At 42.1% G+C, this 19701-nt stretch overlaps 1 long non-coding RNA gene across 1 annotated transcript; it reads right to left on the reverse strand.

Moving 5' to 3' along the window:
- Nucleotides 1–21: 21 nt before the first annotated feature.
- LOC118727146 lies at nucleotides 22–19536 on the reverse strand. The gene is made up of 3 exons (XR_004990506.2): nucleotides 19248–19536; nucleotides 11144–11154; nucleotides 22–33 (listed from the first exon to the last, which is right to left on the reverse strand). It is a non-coding gene; the product is annotated as an uncharacterized LOC118727146 (long non-coding RNA).
- Nucleotides 19537–19701: the final 165 nt, after the last annotated feature.

Below are 19701 nucleotides of genomic sequence, written 5' to 3' on the forward strand. Positions count from 1 at the left end.
TAAATATGATAACCTAATTTGTAGTCATAAAAACTGTAAGCAACCCAACCATTTGCAGTATTACACTGACTGCATACATTGTAGGTATTCATTCTATAGACTGTATGGAATACTAGGCAGCCACTAAAAAGACATGAGGTACCTTTAAATTATGTCAACATGTATTGTCACATTTAATAGAAAGATATGAATCAAATGTCTATGAATGACCCCATTTCTGTGTTTGGTGGTTTTTCAAGTGTTACATAGATATACATAGATATACTTACATACACACAGAATGTCTCTGGAAGGAGACAAAAGAAACTAACAATTATGGCTACCTCCAGAGAGGGGAACTGGGAAAATAAGAGGTCAAGAAAGGGAAGGAGACTTGCTTATTTTTTTTCTTAAATACATTTAAGTCTTTTATCCATTTTGAGTTTATTCTTTTTTTTTCTTTATTGATTAAGGTATTACATATATATCCTTATCTCCCTGTTGCCCCACATACCCCCACTCATGCCCTCACCCTCCTAGTGTCTGTGTCCTTTTGAATTTATTCTTATGTATGGCGTAAGTTGGTGGTCTAGTTTCACTTAAAAATTTTTTTAATTTTCATTAACAAAATAGCTTAGTTATTAAAAATAAGCAAACATTATAGAAGAATTGAAAATAAATAGTAAAGTCCCTACCCTCATCTCCACTTTTCCTATTCCTTAGGAATCATCAATGTTAAAAGTATGGTAGGTATCTCTAAGCTCTTCTTCTGTGTATATACACATATATTTTTATATTTATTTCTAGATATAGGTAACGTGTGTATAATCTTTTATAACTTGCTGTCTCACCCTCCATGCAAAATGGACATAACTGAGACTGGAAGTGGCTGTATGCCAATAAGTTACTGACGGGTTGGTAAGCTGCGCATGGAGATACAGTGTCTGAGGAGGGGAAGTCACACTCCTTGAAAGGCTTAAGGGTAAAGTGGTATTTTTGGTTCAGTTGGCCTCATGGCGCCCCTGAAAGTGTAAATTCCTTTTTGTAGAAAAATACCAACTTCTACATTCAGGACTGCTTCAGAGCATGAAAGGATCTCCACCATCATCCAGTCCAGCCTCAACGGTAGGCCAACAGCTGTTTTCCTGGGAGAAGGGGAGGACTTGGTCAGGGGCCTTGCCTAATATCCCCCAGCCAGGGAGAGTGCCAAAGCTGGGCTTTCTTTCTCCAAGACCCTTGTTCACTCACTGTGTTGTGCTACCTCCGGTTGCTTTGAGAGGAAGAGGAAGAGGAAGGGCAGTGCTCACTTTGAAAATATTCAGTTGCTCAAACCACACGATTCCTCAGATGGCAGGGCTGGTACCCCGCGCCTGGCTCTGTGCCCATGAGCTCTCCCGTGAGGTTTTACTCTTGCCTGCCCTGCACCTCATTAACGGCCGTGAACTCATTTTGGGAACATCGGTCTTAAACTTTTCATCCTGGCACTTTGCACTCTTTATTACTCAAACACAGCTTTATTATTTGCTCAGGTCTTGGCAGGATACTGAACAGGACAGTACCATATCAGATGGATAATAAAAGGGGGGGGGGGAGACAACCAAGTTCAGATCGATGCCAAATTAATTTCTTTGGGGAACAGTCATTAAGTGCTAGATAATGAGGATGGGGGAGGGAACAAGATATATCTCTTGCTCTTTAGCAGCTTCCTGTCGAACTACCTCCAAACTCTTTTCATCATTACACTCCATCAAAAAATTTTTTTTAGTATGGTCCTAATTGGTTTTGCTCAGTGGATAGAGCATTGGCCTGTGGACCAAAGGATCCATGTTCAATTCCGGTCAACGATAATAACCGAGGTTGAAGGGCCCTGGTCGGCTCATGTGCAGAAGGCAACTAATCGATCTTTCTCTCACATAGATATTTCTCTCTGTCTTCCCTCTCTCTTCCACTCTCTAAAAATCAAAGGAAGGTGAGAATTAAAAAAAAAATTTTTGCATGCACTCCCAACAATTGCATATTTATTATAAATTATATGTGCTCTACTGTACTAATTTTTAGATATTGGTAAAGCTTAACTTTCCTAATATTTTAGTACCTATAATAATAAAAGCATGATAAGCTAATTAGACTAGACAGCCTAATGACATTCCCCATGTCATCCTGAATGAAGCTGCTGGGGCGGGGGCTGAGGCAAGCAGTTAGAGGTGATCATGCAGGCAGACAAGCAGTTAGGGGCGATCAGGCAGGCAGGAAAGTGGTTAGGGGTGATCAGATAGGCAAGTGAGTGGTTAAGGGTGATCAGGCAGGCAGAGTGGTTAGGGGCAATCAGGCAGACAGGCAGGCAGGCAGGCAGGCGATCAATTAGGAGCCAGCGGTCCCTGATTGCAAGAGGGATGTTTAAACCTACAGTCCCAAGGGGTCCCGGATTGTAAGTAGGTACAGGTCTGGAATATGGACCCCTCCACTGAATTTTGTGCACTGAGCCTCTAGTAAAGAATAAAAAGGAACAAGTGTTCACATATTTTTCTTCCCACCCCTCAGTGTATCATCTTGGGCATCCCACTTTGGAGCCCATTATTCCAACAGGGGAATCAGATGGATACCCCCAAATACTATAATCCAAGAAAGTGTGAAAAGGGCTATAACGGCAGGGTAAGCAAAGCAATCTTCGAGCATCAAGGAAGCGTTGCCAAAGGAAAGGGAAGTTGAGAAAATGAAAGGACTTCTGACCTCGTCCTGAGCCTAGCTCCCCTGGGCTCAGGGCCAGAGACGAGTGCCCGGCTTCATTTCCTAGGCTGGTGTCTGTGCAAAGACTGCCTTATAAAAAGACAGCAATAAGCTCCTACCTCAACCCTGAAGCATCCAGTTCCCAAGACCTTGAGCTTAATCAATAACATGGCCTTTCATGATGCTGGCGGCAGACATTTCTGACCCATGGCCCAGAGCCACGTTCAACATCTACACTCAAGAACGGTGAGGCAAGGGCCCTTGATGTGGAGCCGGGAGGCCGAGCTGAATCCTGCTTCTCTTACTAATCAGTTGTGTGACTACTGCCCTTTAACCTCTCTGAGCCTTCATTTTCTCATCTGCAAACAGGGAACAATAAATGCCTTCCAGGAGGCATCACAATTTCTAACGTTAGTTGAGTTTTTCACTGGGCATCACATGTGTCATCTCATGAAATCTTCATGACACTAGGATGAAGTCGATGCTACGATGGTTCCCACTTGGCAGACATGGAAACGGAGTCATAGAGAGAGCAGATCATTTGTTTGTACAAGTTTACAGAGCAAGAAGGTGCGGAACCAGAGTTCTGCGGACTCGAAAGCCCTTGCTCTGCCCACTCTGCTGGGCTGCTGGCCTCACACTGCTGCCTGCAGGGGCAGATAGGTAACTCTAACACTGAAGGTGCTATTACACAAGTCTAAATGCAAAATATGCTGCCGGGCCAGTGTGTCTCCGTGGTTGAGTGTTGACTAGTGAACCAGGGCACATGTTCGCTTGTGGGCTCCATCCCCAGTAGGGGATGTGGAGGAGGCAGCCAATCAATGATTCTCTCTCATCCTTGATATTTCTCTCTCCCCGTCTCTCTTCTTCTCTCTGAAATAAAAAAATATTTTAAAAATAAATAAGTGCAAAAATATGCTTTTCTACATAGCTCTAAAGGTCAACAGGGTAGGATTTGGTTAGGAAAAAAGGTTGAGAAGAAGTTTAAAGTTTTCTTGCTCTATTTTTAGTCCCTCATAACAGTGTGTCATAATCTGGGAAGAGTAGTCAGTTAAGAATAAGGAGACCAGTTGAAACCGGTTTGGCTCAGTGGCTAGAGTATCCGCCTGCGGACTGAAAGGTCCCAGGTTGGATTACGATCAAGGGCATGTACCTTGGTTGCTGGCATGTCCCCATTGGGGGGTGTGCAGGAGGCAGCTGACCAATGTTTCTCTCTCATTGATGTTTCTAGCTCTTTATCCCTCTCCCTTTCTCTCTATAAAAAAAATCAATTAAAAAAAAAAAAAAGAATAAGGAGACCAGTTCTGCCTCAAACTTGCTCCCTGCCTTTGGGCATTGAAGCTGAGTGTACTTCTCTGTTAGGAGTCCTAATATATGAGCTCTTCAGGGTCTTCTTGTCTGATGATCCCCAACCTCCATTCTCAAAACAGTCTGCAAGCTGGCCTCTCCCTGATCTCCAGGGAGGGGGCTGGAGAGAGGCTGGAGTTCAGGGAGGTGCAGCTCAGGCCAGGGAGGGCGAGGGCATAGACAAGGCCTGTGTGGGCAACTGGGAGGGGGCGGGGACTCCAGCCAGAGCTCCGGTGGCCACTCCATAATTATAAGGAAACAGCGCTGTTTCTGTTGTGGTTGTTCCCTCTGTTTTCTTTGGGCAGTTATTTTTTTAACTGTCCCTTTTCAGCTGGGTAGTCGGAGCCTTGCAACTGATGGAGTATTTGAATCCTCTGTGGAGAGAGGCCAGCTGACCACCTTCAGCTCCCTACCCCCCATACACACACATACACACACACACACACACACACACACACACACACACTTCAGGGAAGTGAAGCCAGGGCGGCAAACTTGCTGACAGTACCGGACAGCCTGCAAACCCAAACATCCTCCTTTCCCTGCCTGGCCTCCTGCCTCCTCAGTGCAACCATGCCGGGCAGCAGAGTGAAGAACACAAAGCCACGAGCTTTCCAGAGCAGGGGAGGCTCCAGCCATTCCCTCCCAGCCCCTCGCTCCTCCCTTGGGCTCACAGCCACACAGGCACAAGGTTATAGTTACAGTTAAGAACTGCTGACATCTACTTTTTTGGTTGTTGCTTACACACACACACACACACACACACACACACACACACACACACACACACTTTCCTTCATGGCTTAAAGCTTCGCAGCACAGTTGATCCAAACCCAAAGGTGCATATTTGCTTTGCTTCTCGTGTTTCCTTAAGTTTGAGCAAAATGAATGTGGTGTTTAAGAGTCAGAGAGAAGGCTCATTGGCTTAGTTATTTCCCTAAGCTTTCCAGTTTCTTTCGGCCGCTGGAAACCAAAGAATAGAGTCTTTTATGCCTAAGATTAGAAACATCTGGCCGTCAGATTTGAGTGAAGCTGGGCTGGAGTCTGGCAAAACCAGGTGGAGTGGCCTGCCTACGAGAATGATGGAATTTTAAGCACCGATGGGACTAAAAGTTACTAAATCCAAGCTCTTGGTTTTACAGATAAGGAAACAAGCCCAGAGTGGTTGGGATTTCTTAATGTCACACATCTTGTGTCAGAGGTGAAGCCAGACCCCAGGAGATAACTGGGAGAATCCCATTCCTGGTCAACTACACCCATGGGAAGGAAGGACTTGACTATTGAAAAAATTTAAATGTTTATAAATATTCTTAATTCCTCAATTTGACATACCCAACTATTTACACTTTTGCATATTTCTACCCAGTTTATCTTTTTAACTTGATTCTTTTTTAGAGACAGAAACATGTATTTGAGACAGCCAGAATTGAACCAGCAATCTTTCAGTGCACAAGACCCAACCAACTGTGCCCTCCAGCCAAGGCTTCCACCCAGTTCTTATTCTTCCTCAAGGAGAAGAAAGCACCCACTCTGCACCAAATGTTCGCCTACCTTTTGTCATTGAATTGTTACACTAATATACAAGAGGCACTATTATACCTATTTCATAGAGAATGAGACAGAGAGATCACACACATTTGCCCAAAGTCATACAACAGAAACAGGTGGAGTTAGGATTTGAATTCAGGTTCCTCTGACTCTGCAGCTCCAGACTCCAATACACCATGTTGCCACAGCTGCTGTGCATGTCACACTCAACATCTGTACCCTTTCCCACTTTCATAATTCCCAGTTTTCACAATTATTACTTTTAAGGATGTATTCGTCCATTCCATAAATACTTATCAAACAGCTACTTTGTGCCAGGCACAGTCAAGACACGCAAGATAGAGCAGTGAGTGAACAACATAGAAGAATCCCTGCCCTCGAAGAGCACGGATTCTACAGGGAGAGTCAGACAATAACTCAAATAAGTCACACAAAGTGCCACGTGGAATGAGGAGGATAAAATGAGGAAAAGGAATAGGAAATGCTGGGAGCTGGGGGTGGAGGCAGATGACAATTTAAAATAGGATGGCCAAGGAAAGGAAAGCTCACCTGAGATATGTAAGGGGAAGAGGGAAAGAGCCAAATGGACATCTAGGAGAAGAGGGAAGTGAGTTCAAAGTCCTGAGGCAGGAGAAGACCTGGTGTGTCCATGTAACAATTAAGAGGCCGGTGTGGCCAGAGTGGAGTATGCAAGAGGAAAAGTAGTACAAGATGGGGCCAGGGAGTAATAGAGGTCCAGTGAGGTGGTGCCTGAGACCAACCAAAGATTTCAGCTTTTATTCTAAATTAGAGGCCCAGTGCATGAAATTCGTGCATGGGTACAGTCCCTAGGCCTGGCCTGCTATCAGGGCCATCTTTCCTAGCTCCCCACAGCCTGTCCCGCCCCCAGCTGCCACCCACCCCCAGTTCCCCATTCGCCATCAGGTGATCAGAGCCTGCCGGTTGGGGAAAGGGACCAAGAGATGGTCAGTGTGCCTCATAGTGACTGGTCCAGCAGTCGTTCTGGTTGTTCTGCCAGTAGGGCCAATTTGCATATTACCCTTTTATTATGTAGGATGAGAGTGGAGCCAGGGAAGATTTTGAATGAACATGTTTTAATGTTCTCAGTGGTTCCAATATCAGTTGTATTTGACAAAATGAATAAATAATAATAATAAAAAATCCTAAATGGTTCCAATGACTGCGGTGTTGAAAGTAGAGTAGGGGGGTGGGGAACAAGGGTGGAAGCCGAAAGACCGGTTGGGAGGCCATTGCAATTCAGATGAGAGATGATGTGACTTGGACCCGAGGCAGTAGAGAATGTAGTGAAAAGTGACGCAATTCAGGGCGTATTTTGACAGTGGAGCCAGCAGGGTAATCTACCCTCTTTGCATGTCATGATGTCATAAAACATTTATTTTAGAGATATAGGTTGTTCCCGCCGGTGCTATTACAGATAACATGCTCATTATCGCGGCCACTCTTGCTTTTGCATGTCTTCTTTCCTTAGGATAAACTCTTAGGAGTAGGATTACTGAGTCAAAGAATGTGATCATCTTTACACCTCTTGCGACATAATGGTAGAATGTACCAACAGTACCTTAAAGATCTTTTATTTTAAATTCTCCAGAATTCCTCTACTACCCCCAGAATCTCTCACACACTAGGATTTTCTTTTTTCCCCTCTTACTCCTCCCTCTCCTTTTGGGGAATTTATAAAGGCGCAGGGTAACAAAGATGAACAAAGGTTAGGGCTGGCCACAGAGAGAGGTAAGAAAAGACAAGGAGGAATTTCTTCATTTTTTTTCTTGTGTTACAGCCCTGAGAAAGGGCCAGCTGCTTCCCTTTAGTTATTCTTTGGTAAGAATCAACAAACTAACAATACTGCTTACTTAGAGACCTTTATTCCTTCTGGGGAGATCAATGGATTTAACAATTTCAATTATCTTTCACAATGTCCCCTGGTGCTAGATTAAACTGCCTCCCCTGCACAAACATTCCTCTCACTAGGGTGGGAAGTTCACCAAACTCTGGGCTCCTTTATTTTCCTCCTCCAGCAGCAGGATGGTCCCCCCCCCCCCTCCTCCCAACGGCTTTCCACACTCAAGAGTCTACTTGCTCCGTCTTCCTTATCCATTTCATCCCTAATATGAAAGGAAAAATTTTAATCACTTATTAAAAGTAGGGGGTTTCTTAATGAATTTGAAGATCAGTTTGTCTGTTTCTGCTGATCCTAAAATTCATTTGGAAAGAAAGTGACTCAGAATAGCCAGGTGATATTGAAAAAGAACAAAGTTGGTTTCAAAGCTTACTAAAAAACTACATTAATCAAGACTGGGTGGTACTGGCATAAGGATAGGCATACAGATTGATGGGACAAAATTAAAAATCCATAAATAAATTCTAACTGGCTTTAGGCATTTGATTTTTGACAAAGAGGCCAAGAGTGTTCAATAGGAAAGAATCGTCTTTTCAACAAATGGTGTAGGAAGACTGCGTATCCACATGCAAAAGAATGTGGATGTCTATCAAATATATACATAAAAATTAAATCAAAATGGACCATAGACCTAAATGTAGGAGTTAAAGCTATAAGACTTTTAGAAGTAAACGTGGGAGTCAGTCTTTGTGACCTTGGGTTAGGCAATGATTTGTTAAATACAACACCAAGAGCACGAGTGATAAAGAATTGATTTCATCAAAATTTAAAAACTTAGTGTTTCAAAGGACATCATGAAAAAAATGAAAGGACAACCCATAGGATGAAATAAAATATTTTCAAGTTATATATCTGATAAAAGACATATCTAGAATATTAAAAATTCTAAATTCAATAATAAAAAGATGAATAACCCAGTTTCAAAATAGGCAATTACAGCCCTGGCTGGTGTAGCTCAGTTGGTTGGAGATTTGTCTGATACACTGAAAGGTCATAGGTTTGATTCCTGATCAGGGCACATACCTAAGTTGCAGGTTCAGTCGCAGTCAGTGTGCATCTGAGAGGCAACCAATCGATGTTTCTTTCTTACTCTTTTCTTTTTCTAAAATTAAAGAACATATCCTCAAGTGAAGATTTAAAAAATAGGCTATTACAATAGACATTTTTCTAAAGGAAATATACAAATCCTATATAATAAAAACCTAATATGCCAAGTGTCCGGTCGGCTGTTCAACCAATCGAAGAGTAATATGCTAATGATAAGCTAAGGCCGCTCAACCACTCGCTATGATGTGCACTGACCACCAGGGGGAAGATGCTCCAATCAGTAGGTCAGCTTGCAGCTGGGGTCCAGCTGATCAAGACAGAGTGAAGCAGGCAGGACAAGCTCAGGAGCCCTCCCATAGTCCCTTCTTTGCTGGCCAACCTCTCGTGTGCCAGCCCTGATTGTGCACTGGTGGGGTCCCTTGGCCTGGCCTGCACCCTCTTGCAATCTGGGATCCCTCATGGGATGTCAGAGAGCTGGTTTCAGCCTGATCCCATAGGCCAGGACATGGACCCCCACCAGTGCACAAATTCAGGCACTGGGCCTCTAGTAGCTAATAAGTACATTGAAAGTTAGTAGGGAAATGCAAATCAAGATCACAATGAGTTGCCAATTCTCCCCTATGAGGATGGCTATGACTTAAAAAGCAAGCAATAACAAATTTGGTGAGGATGTAGAGAAATTAGAACTCTCATATATTGTTGATGGAAAAGTAAAATGGTGCAGCCACTTTTGAAAGCAGCTTGGCAGTCCCTCTAAATGTTAAAAATAGTTACCATATGACCTACCAAAAATATGTCCACACAAAATATTGTATGTGAATGTTCATAGCAGCTTTATTTGTAGACTCAAAATGTACCATAAACAAACTAAATGTCTATCAACTGATGAATAAATAAACAAAATGTGATGTAGCTATGCAATGGAATAGTGTTTGGCAATGAAAAGGAACTTGCTACAATATGGTTGAACCTTAAAAGCATTATGCTAGGTGAAAGAAGCCAGTCAGAGAAGACCACTTTTTATGTGACTTCACTTATACAAAATGTTTAGAATAGGCAGGTCCATAGACACAGAAAGTAGATTAGTGGTTGCCTAGAATCAGGGGGAGCAAAGGAGTGAAGTGGGGAGTGGAAACGGTGACTGTTAATGGGTACAGTTACTTTGGGATAATGAAAATGCTCTAAAATTAATTAAGGTGATGGACGCACAACTCTCTATATAAAAATCACTTAATTGTACACTTTAAAGATGTAAAGTTTACAGTATATAAGTTATATCTCCATCTAGCTATTTTTTAAGTGGCTTCTTGCTCACTATTGGGAGAAAACACATACCAGATTGTTCCCTTCAGTTCCCTCAAAAAATGTGTTCCTGTGATGCATGGAGGAGCATGCTGAGAATTGCCTTAAGGGTCGCCAGTAATAAAAGCTGGCGGCTGAAAGGAGCCAGGGGAAGAGGAGGATGGAATAAGGGATGGAGAAAGAATGATAAGGGATAGATGAAGAGAGGCACTCAGAAATGAAGGCATAAGTCATTTCAAGATTGGACAGCCAGGTGGGAAAGGGGGAGGAAATGTGGGAGTGGGGATTTGCAGAATGTATTTACTGCCAACTTTGTGGGAATGGGGGCCAGGTGGGTTCAAAGCCAAACTGAAAAACAAATAATTATGAGGATACAGACTTCACTGATTCCTTGAGTGTATAATGCTGTGTAGAGCAGATAGGTATTATTTGGTAAAAGTAGATGAACACTGTCGCCAATTGGGAAAAGCAAACATCACTGCTATCACCAAATCTGCAGCCGAGCAAAACTATAATATGATTCTGAAAATAGCCAGAAAAAATAAATAAAAGGCTAACCTTTCCTACAGACAGAGCTGTGGATTAGCGTTAGGTAATTTCCAGGACAGTGCTCCTTTGTCTAAGCAGAAATCCATGTGCATAATCTTATTTGTACAGCCCCTTGCACCTTGAGAAGGGTATGTTTAATTTCTAAAAAATGTTTTCCCTAAATTAGAACTTTTAAAAGAGATGTTGGATCTGAAATGTGCCTATTTTTAAAAATTGATTTTAGAGGAGAAGCAGGGTATATATATATATAGAGAGAGAAACATTGATTGGTTGCCTCCCACATGTGCACCACTGACCGAAGGATCCAACCCGGAAACCAAGTATGTGCCCTGACTGGGAATCAAACCCACAGCCTTGGGTACATAGGACAATTCCCCAGTCAATGAGCCACATTGGCTATGGCTTACATAACAATTTTAAAATAAGAATACCATTAAGTTGAAGAATACAATGGTAACTCATTTCGCACACGCACACATCATCCCCCAAAGGTTAAAGCCTGGCAAAATGCAAATCACACCACTGGTAGCCTCTTCCTTGCAACTTGAGAGTCTGTCTCTTCCTCTCACAGGCGGGAGGAGAGACAGACGGAAGAGCTGTGACCAGGGCTTACTCATCTGTACAGTCAGTAGCTGATGATGGTTATAATAACTAACATGTGTGAAGGTTTTGAAAGTGCACAAGCCACCACCATGCATTTGCTTTTCATTTCATTTTAATCTCTACAAAAACCTCCCCTCTCATGAGAAAAATAAAAGCTTAGGAATGAAGTAATTTGCTTAAGAGCTCTCTTACCACTTTCTCCTCAAGTGTATAAACACACCTAAACCTCTCTCCCGTTTAACCAAAAGAAACCTGTTCTGTACTCCACTTGCCCTCCAGCCAACCTGTCTCTTTTCCCATAAGGAACCTTTTTCAAAAAGTATTCACACTCCCTGTCCTCCCCTCTTTGCACTCATATTCTTACTTTCTTGTCTAAGGAATGCAATGTACAAAGGCAGGTCACAAGGTGAAAGGCCGCACCTGGCGAGCACGCCTCAAGCTCCTGCAGCTTGGACCATGTGTGAGTATTAAACACAGCGTGAGGGTCTAACAAGAAGGATGCCCTTGACCTCTGAAGCAAGTGGGCAAGCCCGAGGCAGGCAATCAGGCTTGGGAAGCTTGTAGCACCCCTTGGAGCTCCAAGGAGCTTTCCGTTCCATGGCTACTTTCCCCTTCCCTTTCTCTCTGAAGGGAAGACGGGAAAGAAGAAAGGAAGAGATGGGAGGTCAAGAGGAAGGGCAGAAGGGTTCTTTCAAAGCAAAGTCATCTGACCACAAACCCCTTTATTAGGATCCCTTCCAACTTGCTGCTGTTGAGGTTGCAAAACAGAGGCCACACTTTTAGGATGAGCAACTCTGGCCTTGTGAGAGAAGGTCCCTCTCTCCAGAATTGTTTCCCTCACTGCCTCTCATTGCATCTATAATTCCTCCCTTTCAACCTCATGAACGATGATCTACATCTTGAAAGATGTCCTGAATTGAAGAATCGCAAGAAGTTGACCTGGACAGGAATGAGTGAGGATGCTGCAGGCGCCACCTGCTTCCCAGTGCTTCTCAAAGTCACCCAGGTCACGTAGAGGATAGAAAAGAGGCAAAGAGGCCGAGGAGTAACCGAATGGTCCTGGGTACAGTTTGTTCTCTCTCCCCTCCCAGCTGCACCAACCGTACTTCCTGTTCTGTTATCTGAAGTGTGGGCCTGGCACTGTGTGAAGACACAAGTGCCCACTTGCAGCCAAGCACAGCAGCCTTTCCTCCGACCCGATGGCACCCCTGCTCTCGGTGCTCTGCACCTCCAGCTGCAAAAGCAGGCCCAGCGCTCACCTCCTCGGACTTTGAGGCGATGAGCCAGTGCTTAACATCTAGACAGAGTTCCTACATGTTTTCCCACACTTTCCATCCCTTCTCTGTAACCCAGGCTGCTGGAGAATTAGTAGCTCCTTTGATAACAAATGTAAGGAGTCAGGGGAGGTCAGGGCAAAATGACAAAGTAGGGGAAATATATCTGTGATGCTCCCTTCTCTTTCCTTACTCCTTCTCCCTCCACTAAAGTCGGGAAAAGAATCAGAAAACACTCATTTGTAGCTTAATGTGAAATGTGACTATAAAGTTCTCTTGTATCTCACAGGGCCTTTATCTGCAGTTATAACATTAAAAAGTTTGGGGCACTGCTAGAAGCAGCCTGTCAGGCAGGTAGCAAAGGTATCTTCAGGGAATGGGGGAGCCTTCACCTAGGGATCACCCCAGGAAGGGAGCTCTTAGAAACACTCTCAAGCCCAGGATCTTCCTGTTCGTGGAGCTGGACCAGGTGGGGAGTTTGAGATGAATGGTCCACGGTCATTCCACGGTCAGTAGCCTTTTTCCCAAACTTTACTCCTCTGGTGGCTTTTCCTGTCATCACCCCTCTTTTGAGTCCAGCACTTGGTAGTTCATGGTGACCCAGGAAGGCTGGCTCAGGGGAAGTGGAGAGCAGGCTGTGCTGATGATTTATGAAAGCCTGTGGCTTCTGCCTCCTTCACAAGGCTCCTCATCAGAGAATGCGGCGTGGGCCACGCTGGGCACTCAGCAGCTTTGTGGTGGGTATGGGTTTGTGCTTCCTCCCCTTTGCTTTCGATTCAGCGCTTTCCTGTTGCAGCCTGAGCTGTTCTGTTTAGCTGCGGCCCCACGGCAGCCACCACAGTGTGCACGCTGGATCCACGGAGGGGCACGCATAGGCCAACCAGAGGGGGAAGGGTGGGAGAGGTAAGAAAGGAAAGTGGTAGGAGCCAGCTGGAAAGGAGAAAAAAAATTCCAAAGATAAAATGTCATGAGGAATAACAATCAAGAAAACATTCCAGTAATTTGAAAAGTATGTTCCAGCTCCCATTCGGCCCTGGTTAAAGTCAATCCTGGCCTAAGTCAATTCATTCAAATACATTTTCATTAGAACATACCCTTGAGTATATTTTTCAAAGAAGTAAGAACTAATATATAGGATGAGATAAGGTTAATTCAATAATTAATTGAATTCAAGAGGGTCGGGGAGAGAACAAAGAGGGTAAAGGGGCGTCAAATATGTGGTGATGGGAGGAGACTAGACTTCAGGTTGAGAGCAGACAATAGAGTATATGCAGATGTTGTATTATAAAGTTGTACACCTGAAATGTATACAACGCTATTAACCAATGTTACCCCAATACATTTCATTCAAAAGCATGCTTACCAATTTAAAAAGAGTTAATTAAAAATAAGAATACCGGGCAATGACTGGTTTGGCTCAGTGGTTAGTGTTGGACTGCAGACTGAGGGGTGTTGTGGCATATATTTGGATAAGGAGCATTGGAGAGATAGTTTGAGTGAATGAATATGGTTTTAGCAATTTCCAATTGGAGAAGTTCTAGAAGGCTATTGAATGTGTCAAGTTCAAGGGAGGTAGAGATCTAGAAGTCATTGGCATACAGACCTCAACCAGTCCTAGAAGGGGATGAGATTTCTCAGAGAATGCATAGAAAGAAAGGACACTGATGCAGGTCAGGAATGCCAACCCTTAAGAAGTTCACGGAGAAGGAGGAGCTTGAAAGAATGACGAAGGCAGGAAAAAAATAGCGCATCGAAACCAAAGGAAGACTGTAGGTCTTTCAAGGAGGTCAATAGTGTCAGATACTTAGAGTCAAGTAAGATAAAGACGGATGTGTCCATCGCAGTTAGTGACACAGGGAGCATTACTGTCCTTAACAAAAGCCCCTCCAACACAGTGGGAGCCAATTGCAGATTAAACCATGTTGAAAAGAGAAAGCGAAGAATTAGAAACAGCAAGGGTAGACAGCTCATTCCTCTCCTTCAACTGTTCCTACTTTGTAAAGTCTTGCCCATTCCAGCATTGGGCTAAAGTGGATGGGTTTTTCTTTATTTTCCTTTCAACTTTATTTTGTATTGGTTTCAGGTGTACAGGTTAGATAATAATATACTTTACACAGTGATCTTAATATTTCCAGTACCCAACTGACACCATCCATAGTTATCATAATATTTTTATTATATTCTCTATGGTGTGCTTTACAGCCCCGTGACTGCTTTTTAACTGCCAAATTAAAGTGAAGGGGATTTACAAACAAACAAACAAACAAACAAACAAATATCCAATATATATTTTTTCCAGTGACAGATTCAGCCAGAGCTGGAAGTCCAGAAGTGAGTGACTTGCTCTCTGCTCACTAGACAGGAACTTTCAACCAATAAAGTCCCGCACACTCCCCGGTGCCAATGTGGGGGCGTTGGTCTACATTGCGCCAAGAATGTGATGCAATTCTTAAGAACAGGAAGAGGTTTGGCTGGAATGGAAAGATGACTCTGGCTGGGGGTGGCGGTAAGGGGGGTGGAATGGGAAACAGTCTTTTTTTTTTTTCTTTTTTTTCCAAATGAGCTGAGCCAGAAATGAAGTGACATATGTAGAAAGGAAAAACTGTAATGGAATTCCCTCCTACCCCATCTCTGATTGTAGTGAAAGCAGACAGAAAAAGCATCAAATTCAGAATTGGCTCTTTTGTCATTTATTAAGAGAGGACAAGTACCAACCCCCGGAGATTCTCTTGACATAGGGGGTAGCTCCCTGCACTTTTCTCTTTAAGCAAAGAACAGCTATTCTGATCACAGATGAGGAAATTTGTCTGTAAGATGGGGATAGTGGCTGTCAACCTCACTTGAAATGTGTATGAGAGTGCTTCATATGCTATTGAAACAGTTCAGATGTTAGCCGCTGGTATTCTTGCACAGTACAAAAGCATAAGAGGCCCTGACTGGGTAGCTCAGTTGGTTAGAGAGCATTGTCCTGATATGCCAAGGTTGTGGGTTCAGTCTCTGATCAGGGCACATACAAGAATCAACCAATGAATGCATAAATAAGTGGAACAACAAATTGGTGTTTCTCTCGTGTTATTGTTTATTAATCAATTTATGTTATTTTCATATACATTTTACTAATTTTCACCTGACACTTCTGTTATAAAGGGCAAATAGTGATATTAAAATATTTCTTCTAATTAATTTCCTTTCAATGTGCACGAATCCATGCACTGGGCCACTAGTATTGTAAATAACTATGTATGGTGCCAGTTGGGTCCTGGAAATATTGGGGGGAACACTTTGTAAAGTATATTATTGTCTAACTACTATGCTGTATCCATGAAATTAATACATGATATTGAATGAAAGCTGTAATTGAATTTTTTTTTTTAAAGAATTAAGAGTGAAAAATAAAGGGTGTTCTCTCTGCAATATAGTTATTTTCCTCTAAGGAAACACTAAGGTTAGACCCTCTGAGGATGGGACAAAGAGCTTCTGAGTTGGAGTTTTGCTTCCCTCTTCTGGAAACATTAAGTCATGACCTGAGAAATGGATGGTGCTAAGGGACCCTAATTACTGCAGTATAAACAGACCAGAATACAGCTCCATCAAGAGTAAAATAATTATGCAACTGGGTTGTCAGTTTCCAGAGGAACAGAAAGATTGCACTGGTGACAAATGTTTCCTTGAAGTTAGAATAGTAGTAGTAGCAGTAGTAATAGTATAAAATAATAATAATAATAATAACTTCAAAGTTCATAAACCCTGACACACATTATTGCATTTTTTTACTTGCTCTTATCCTCCAGTCGTCCAAGTGAAGCAGACAGAGCAGATATCACTCCTGTTTTCAAACATGGAAAACTACAGCCCAATTAACTTACCTAAAGTCCTACCGGGGCAGAGGGAGAGCTGGGTCTGGAAGCCAAAACTCTTGACTTCCTGCTTCAGTGTTTTCTGCCCTTTCACCTCTATGGACACTGCTGCATGTGTGATGTCAGTAATTTGTCAGTGTTTTCCGTGAATCTCTGTCCCTCATCAGCATGTCCCACAGCATTCACCTCATTGGTGAAAGTAGATACGCTTCTTTGTATAGGATTCTAGCAAGGCTATACTGTTATTGTAGGAAAAATATCTGAAATCTCACAAGCACATGGCTGATGGTAGCAGAACTTCTTAAACTTTTGCATAGAAGTTCTTTAGCATTTTGTTGTTTTTTATTTTTCACTTACAGTTACCATACAATATTATATTAGTTTCAGGTGTACAACATAGTGATTAGAGTTATATGAATTATGAAGTGGTCATCACATTCAGTCTAGTACTCATCTGGCACCATACATAGTTATTACATAGTTATTGAATATATTCCCTATGCTGTACTTTACACCCCATGACTATTTAAAAAAAAAAAAAAAAAAATATATATATATATATATATATATATATATATTTTTTTTTTTTTTTTTTTTTAAGATTCTTTGGCATGTAGAATTTTATAATAATAAGTCACAACTCTGTTACTGGGGAAAATTGAGTTTGAGGAAGACGGAAGAAAAAGTAGAGTGTAAAGATGAAAAAAATCAAGAAAAACCAATTTGAAGGTTAAAGTGCTTTTATTTTACAGTTCTAAGTGTTCAAATAAACACATTCTGCATATTAATGAAATGGTCAAACAAAAGGCATACAAATTAACATGCTCTTCCATCTTCCCTTGTGTGCTGAGCCCAAAACACCTCATTGCCCACTTGCACTATTTGCAAGGGAACCACCGGGAGAAGTTTGGCAGGTGCAAACTGCCACCAGCTGGTCAAAACCAAACCTTGCACCAGCTTTGTGACTTTAGCATGATAAAGTATGGCTTCCTTTATAGGGCATTGTTAGTCAATGTATTTATCATTGGAGTTACTCTTTTAGATGACAAATTGGTAAGGAGTTAAGAGTCATGAAAAGCTTAATTGCTGCTATCCACACAACAGAAAAGCAACCACAGGCATGATGGCTCCGTGGTCAACCAGACACTGCTGGTCTGTTTGACTTGGGGTTTTCATGTCTAATTTGCCTCCATGCCTGAACTCCCTTCCTCTTACCTTTCAATTGTTTCTGCCTAAAGAACTGATTTTATTTTCTATATTATTTTCTTCTTCTCCAGTGGGTTCACTATTTATAGAATCTTCCTGTTGGTCCTCTCTTGGGACTTCTTTAGTGTGTCTTCTCTTCCCCATTCTCTTATTAGGCCTATGCCATTCCCCCCCCCCCCCCCCCCCCCCGTTTTCTTCTTTTATTTAAATTACATGCATATCCATGACTTAAGAACAGCCCAGTTCCAGAAAACTTTTTAAAGACAATGCACTCATTCTGCAAATATTGCTGAGTACCTCTAACATCAGCCATTGCTCTGAGTGGCAAAGATTTCAAACCTCGAATAACAATTGGTCTGTACCTCAGGGACCTCACATGGTCTACACAGCCCAGGAGACAAACAAGCACACAATGACTGTTCTTTGAAATTGGTAGGTTTGCTATGAGAAGATGAAACTGTAATCCCCCCAGGTTGGTGGGAGGAGGCAGGTGAGAACCTTAGAAAGGCTTTCTAAGGGAGATATCAGAGCTGGATCTTTGAATGATAAGCAGAGCTTTAATAGATTGAAAGGAAAAAGCTTTGGGGTAAGGTTTATAGAAAGGATGTTCTAGAGCAGTAGTCGGCAAACTGCGGCTCGAGAGCCACAGGGGGCAGCGGTTTGCCGCTCTGTTTACTAATGAGTTTGCTGGCTACTGTTCTAGAGAGAAGGTACCACTGAGCTAAGGCACATGGTAAAGTGCTTAGAACTGAGAATGTGGTCAGGCTCAAACAACAGAGGTGGTGGGAGTGGCAGGTGAGTCGGGAGTGGTACAAAGCAGTCAGCTTGTAGGAGGCAGCCTGGAGTACATGACCTTTTATTCTATAGAAAACAGGGTGTGATGAACTTTTTAAGAAAATTTCTGTTACTCACATGGCAGCACCGGGTTGAAAAAGGGTCCTGTGTAAGGAAAGGAGTAAGGAGACTACTGCATGAGTCCAAGTTAAAGTTAATGAGAGCTTGAATCTAAGGCCAAGTGAAGGAAGTGACATGAAACATTTTGGTGGTTATTAAAAAAAACTTTTTTTTTTTTTTTTTTTTTTTTTTTTTTTTAACAGTTAGAGGTAGAAAGCAAAACCACCGGCATCAAATGCAGTTCATGATTTGCTCAAGTAAAGGGGTGGCGGGTGATGCTAAAAAAAAAAAAAAAAAAAAAAAAAAAAAAAAAAAGACCAATAGTAGGAAGCACAAGTAAGGTTTTTTCCTTTGATACTGAAGTGGAGGTAATAAAATGCCTTAGATGCAATTACTATTTGTGGAATATTACAACACAACTCTCCAATAAGCAGCAACAAGTCTGGGTCTGAATCTCAAGGGTAGACAGGTATACTTCAGAGTTACCAACAATACAAGTAAGAGCTGAAGTATAATTACAAAGGCAAGCTAATGGAACTTATTCTTAAAGACTTCTTGTAATGTTTGAATTTTATTTTTTAAAAAGGGACTCCTTAAAGCAGAGGCATATCTGCATTAATAAGATAAGGTTAGATGAATGAAGGTCTAAAAATAAATAACAGCTGATTTTTAAAAAAATGTATTTTTAATGATTTCAAAGAGGATAGGAGAGATGGAAACATCAATGATGAGAATCATTGATCTCCTGCACACCTCTATTGGGGATCGAGCCCACAACCCAGGCTTATGCCCTGACCTGGAACTGAACTGTGACCTCATAATTCGATGCTCAACTATTGAGCCATGCCCACCGGGCTATAACAGTTAATTTTGAAGCTTTTGCTTATAGAGCAAAGTTGAAGGATTACATTGACTCCTCAGTAGAAACAGCATCTAGGGAAATTATGTAAAATGCAAAGGGATAAAAGAAGTGAGTCTTTAGTCATGAAAACTCACAGTGGGATGGGAAATTAAATTACGAGATGTTTTCTTATGCATTTATTATTAAATACTGTGGATGCAGAATTATCCATTTGTCTTAACTTGTTTTTGCTAGATGTCCTACTGATAAAAGTAGAAAATATAAAAGATCCTTAAATGTGATTTTGTGGAACTGAGACAAACATTTTTTTAAAAATACAGTTTTATTGACTTCATAGAGGAAGGGAGAAGGAAAGAGAAACATCAACAATGAGAGAGAATCATTGACCACTGCCTCCTGCATGCCCCACTATGGGGATTGAGCCAACAATGTGGCATGTGCCCTTGACTGGAATTGAACCAGAGACCCTTCAGTCCACAGGCCAATGCTCTATCCATTGAGCCAAACCAGCTAGGGCCAAAATTTTTTTCTGTACAACCAGATCCCAAATGTACTACAGAAAAATATCGATAGAATTTTTTTTTAGTA

Source organism: Pipistrellus kuhlii, unplaced genomic scaffold (genome assembly GCF_014108245.1).
Source record: "Pipistrellus kuhlii isolate mPipKuh1 unplaced genomic scaffold, mPipKuh1.p scaffold_m20_p_24, whole genome shotgun sequence".
NCBI lineage: Eukaryota > Metazoa > Chordata > Mammalia > Chiroptera > Vespertilionidae > Pipistrellus > Pipistrellus kuhlii.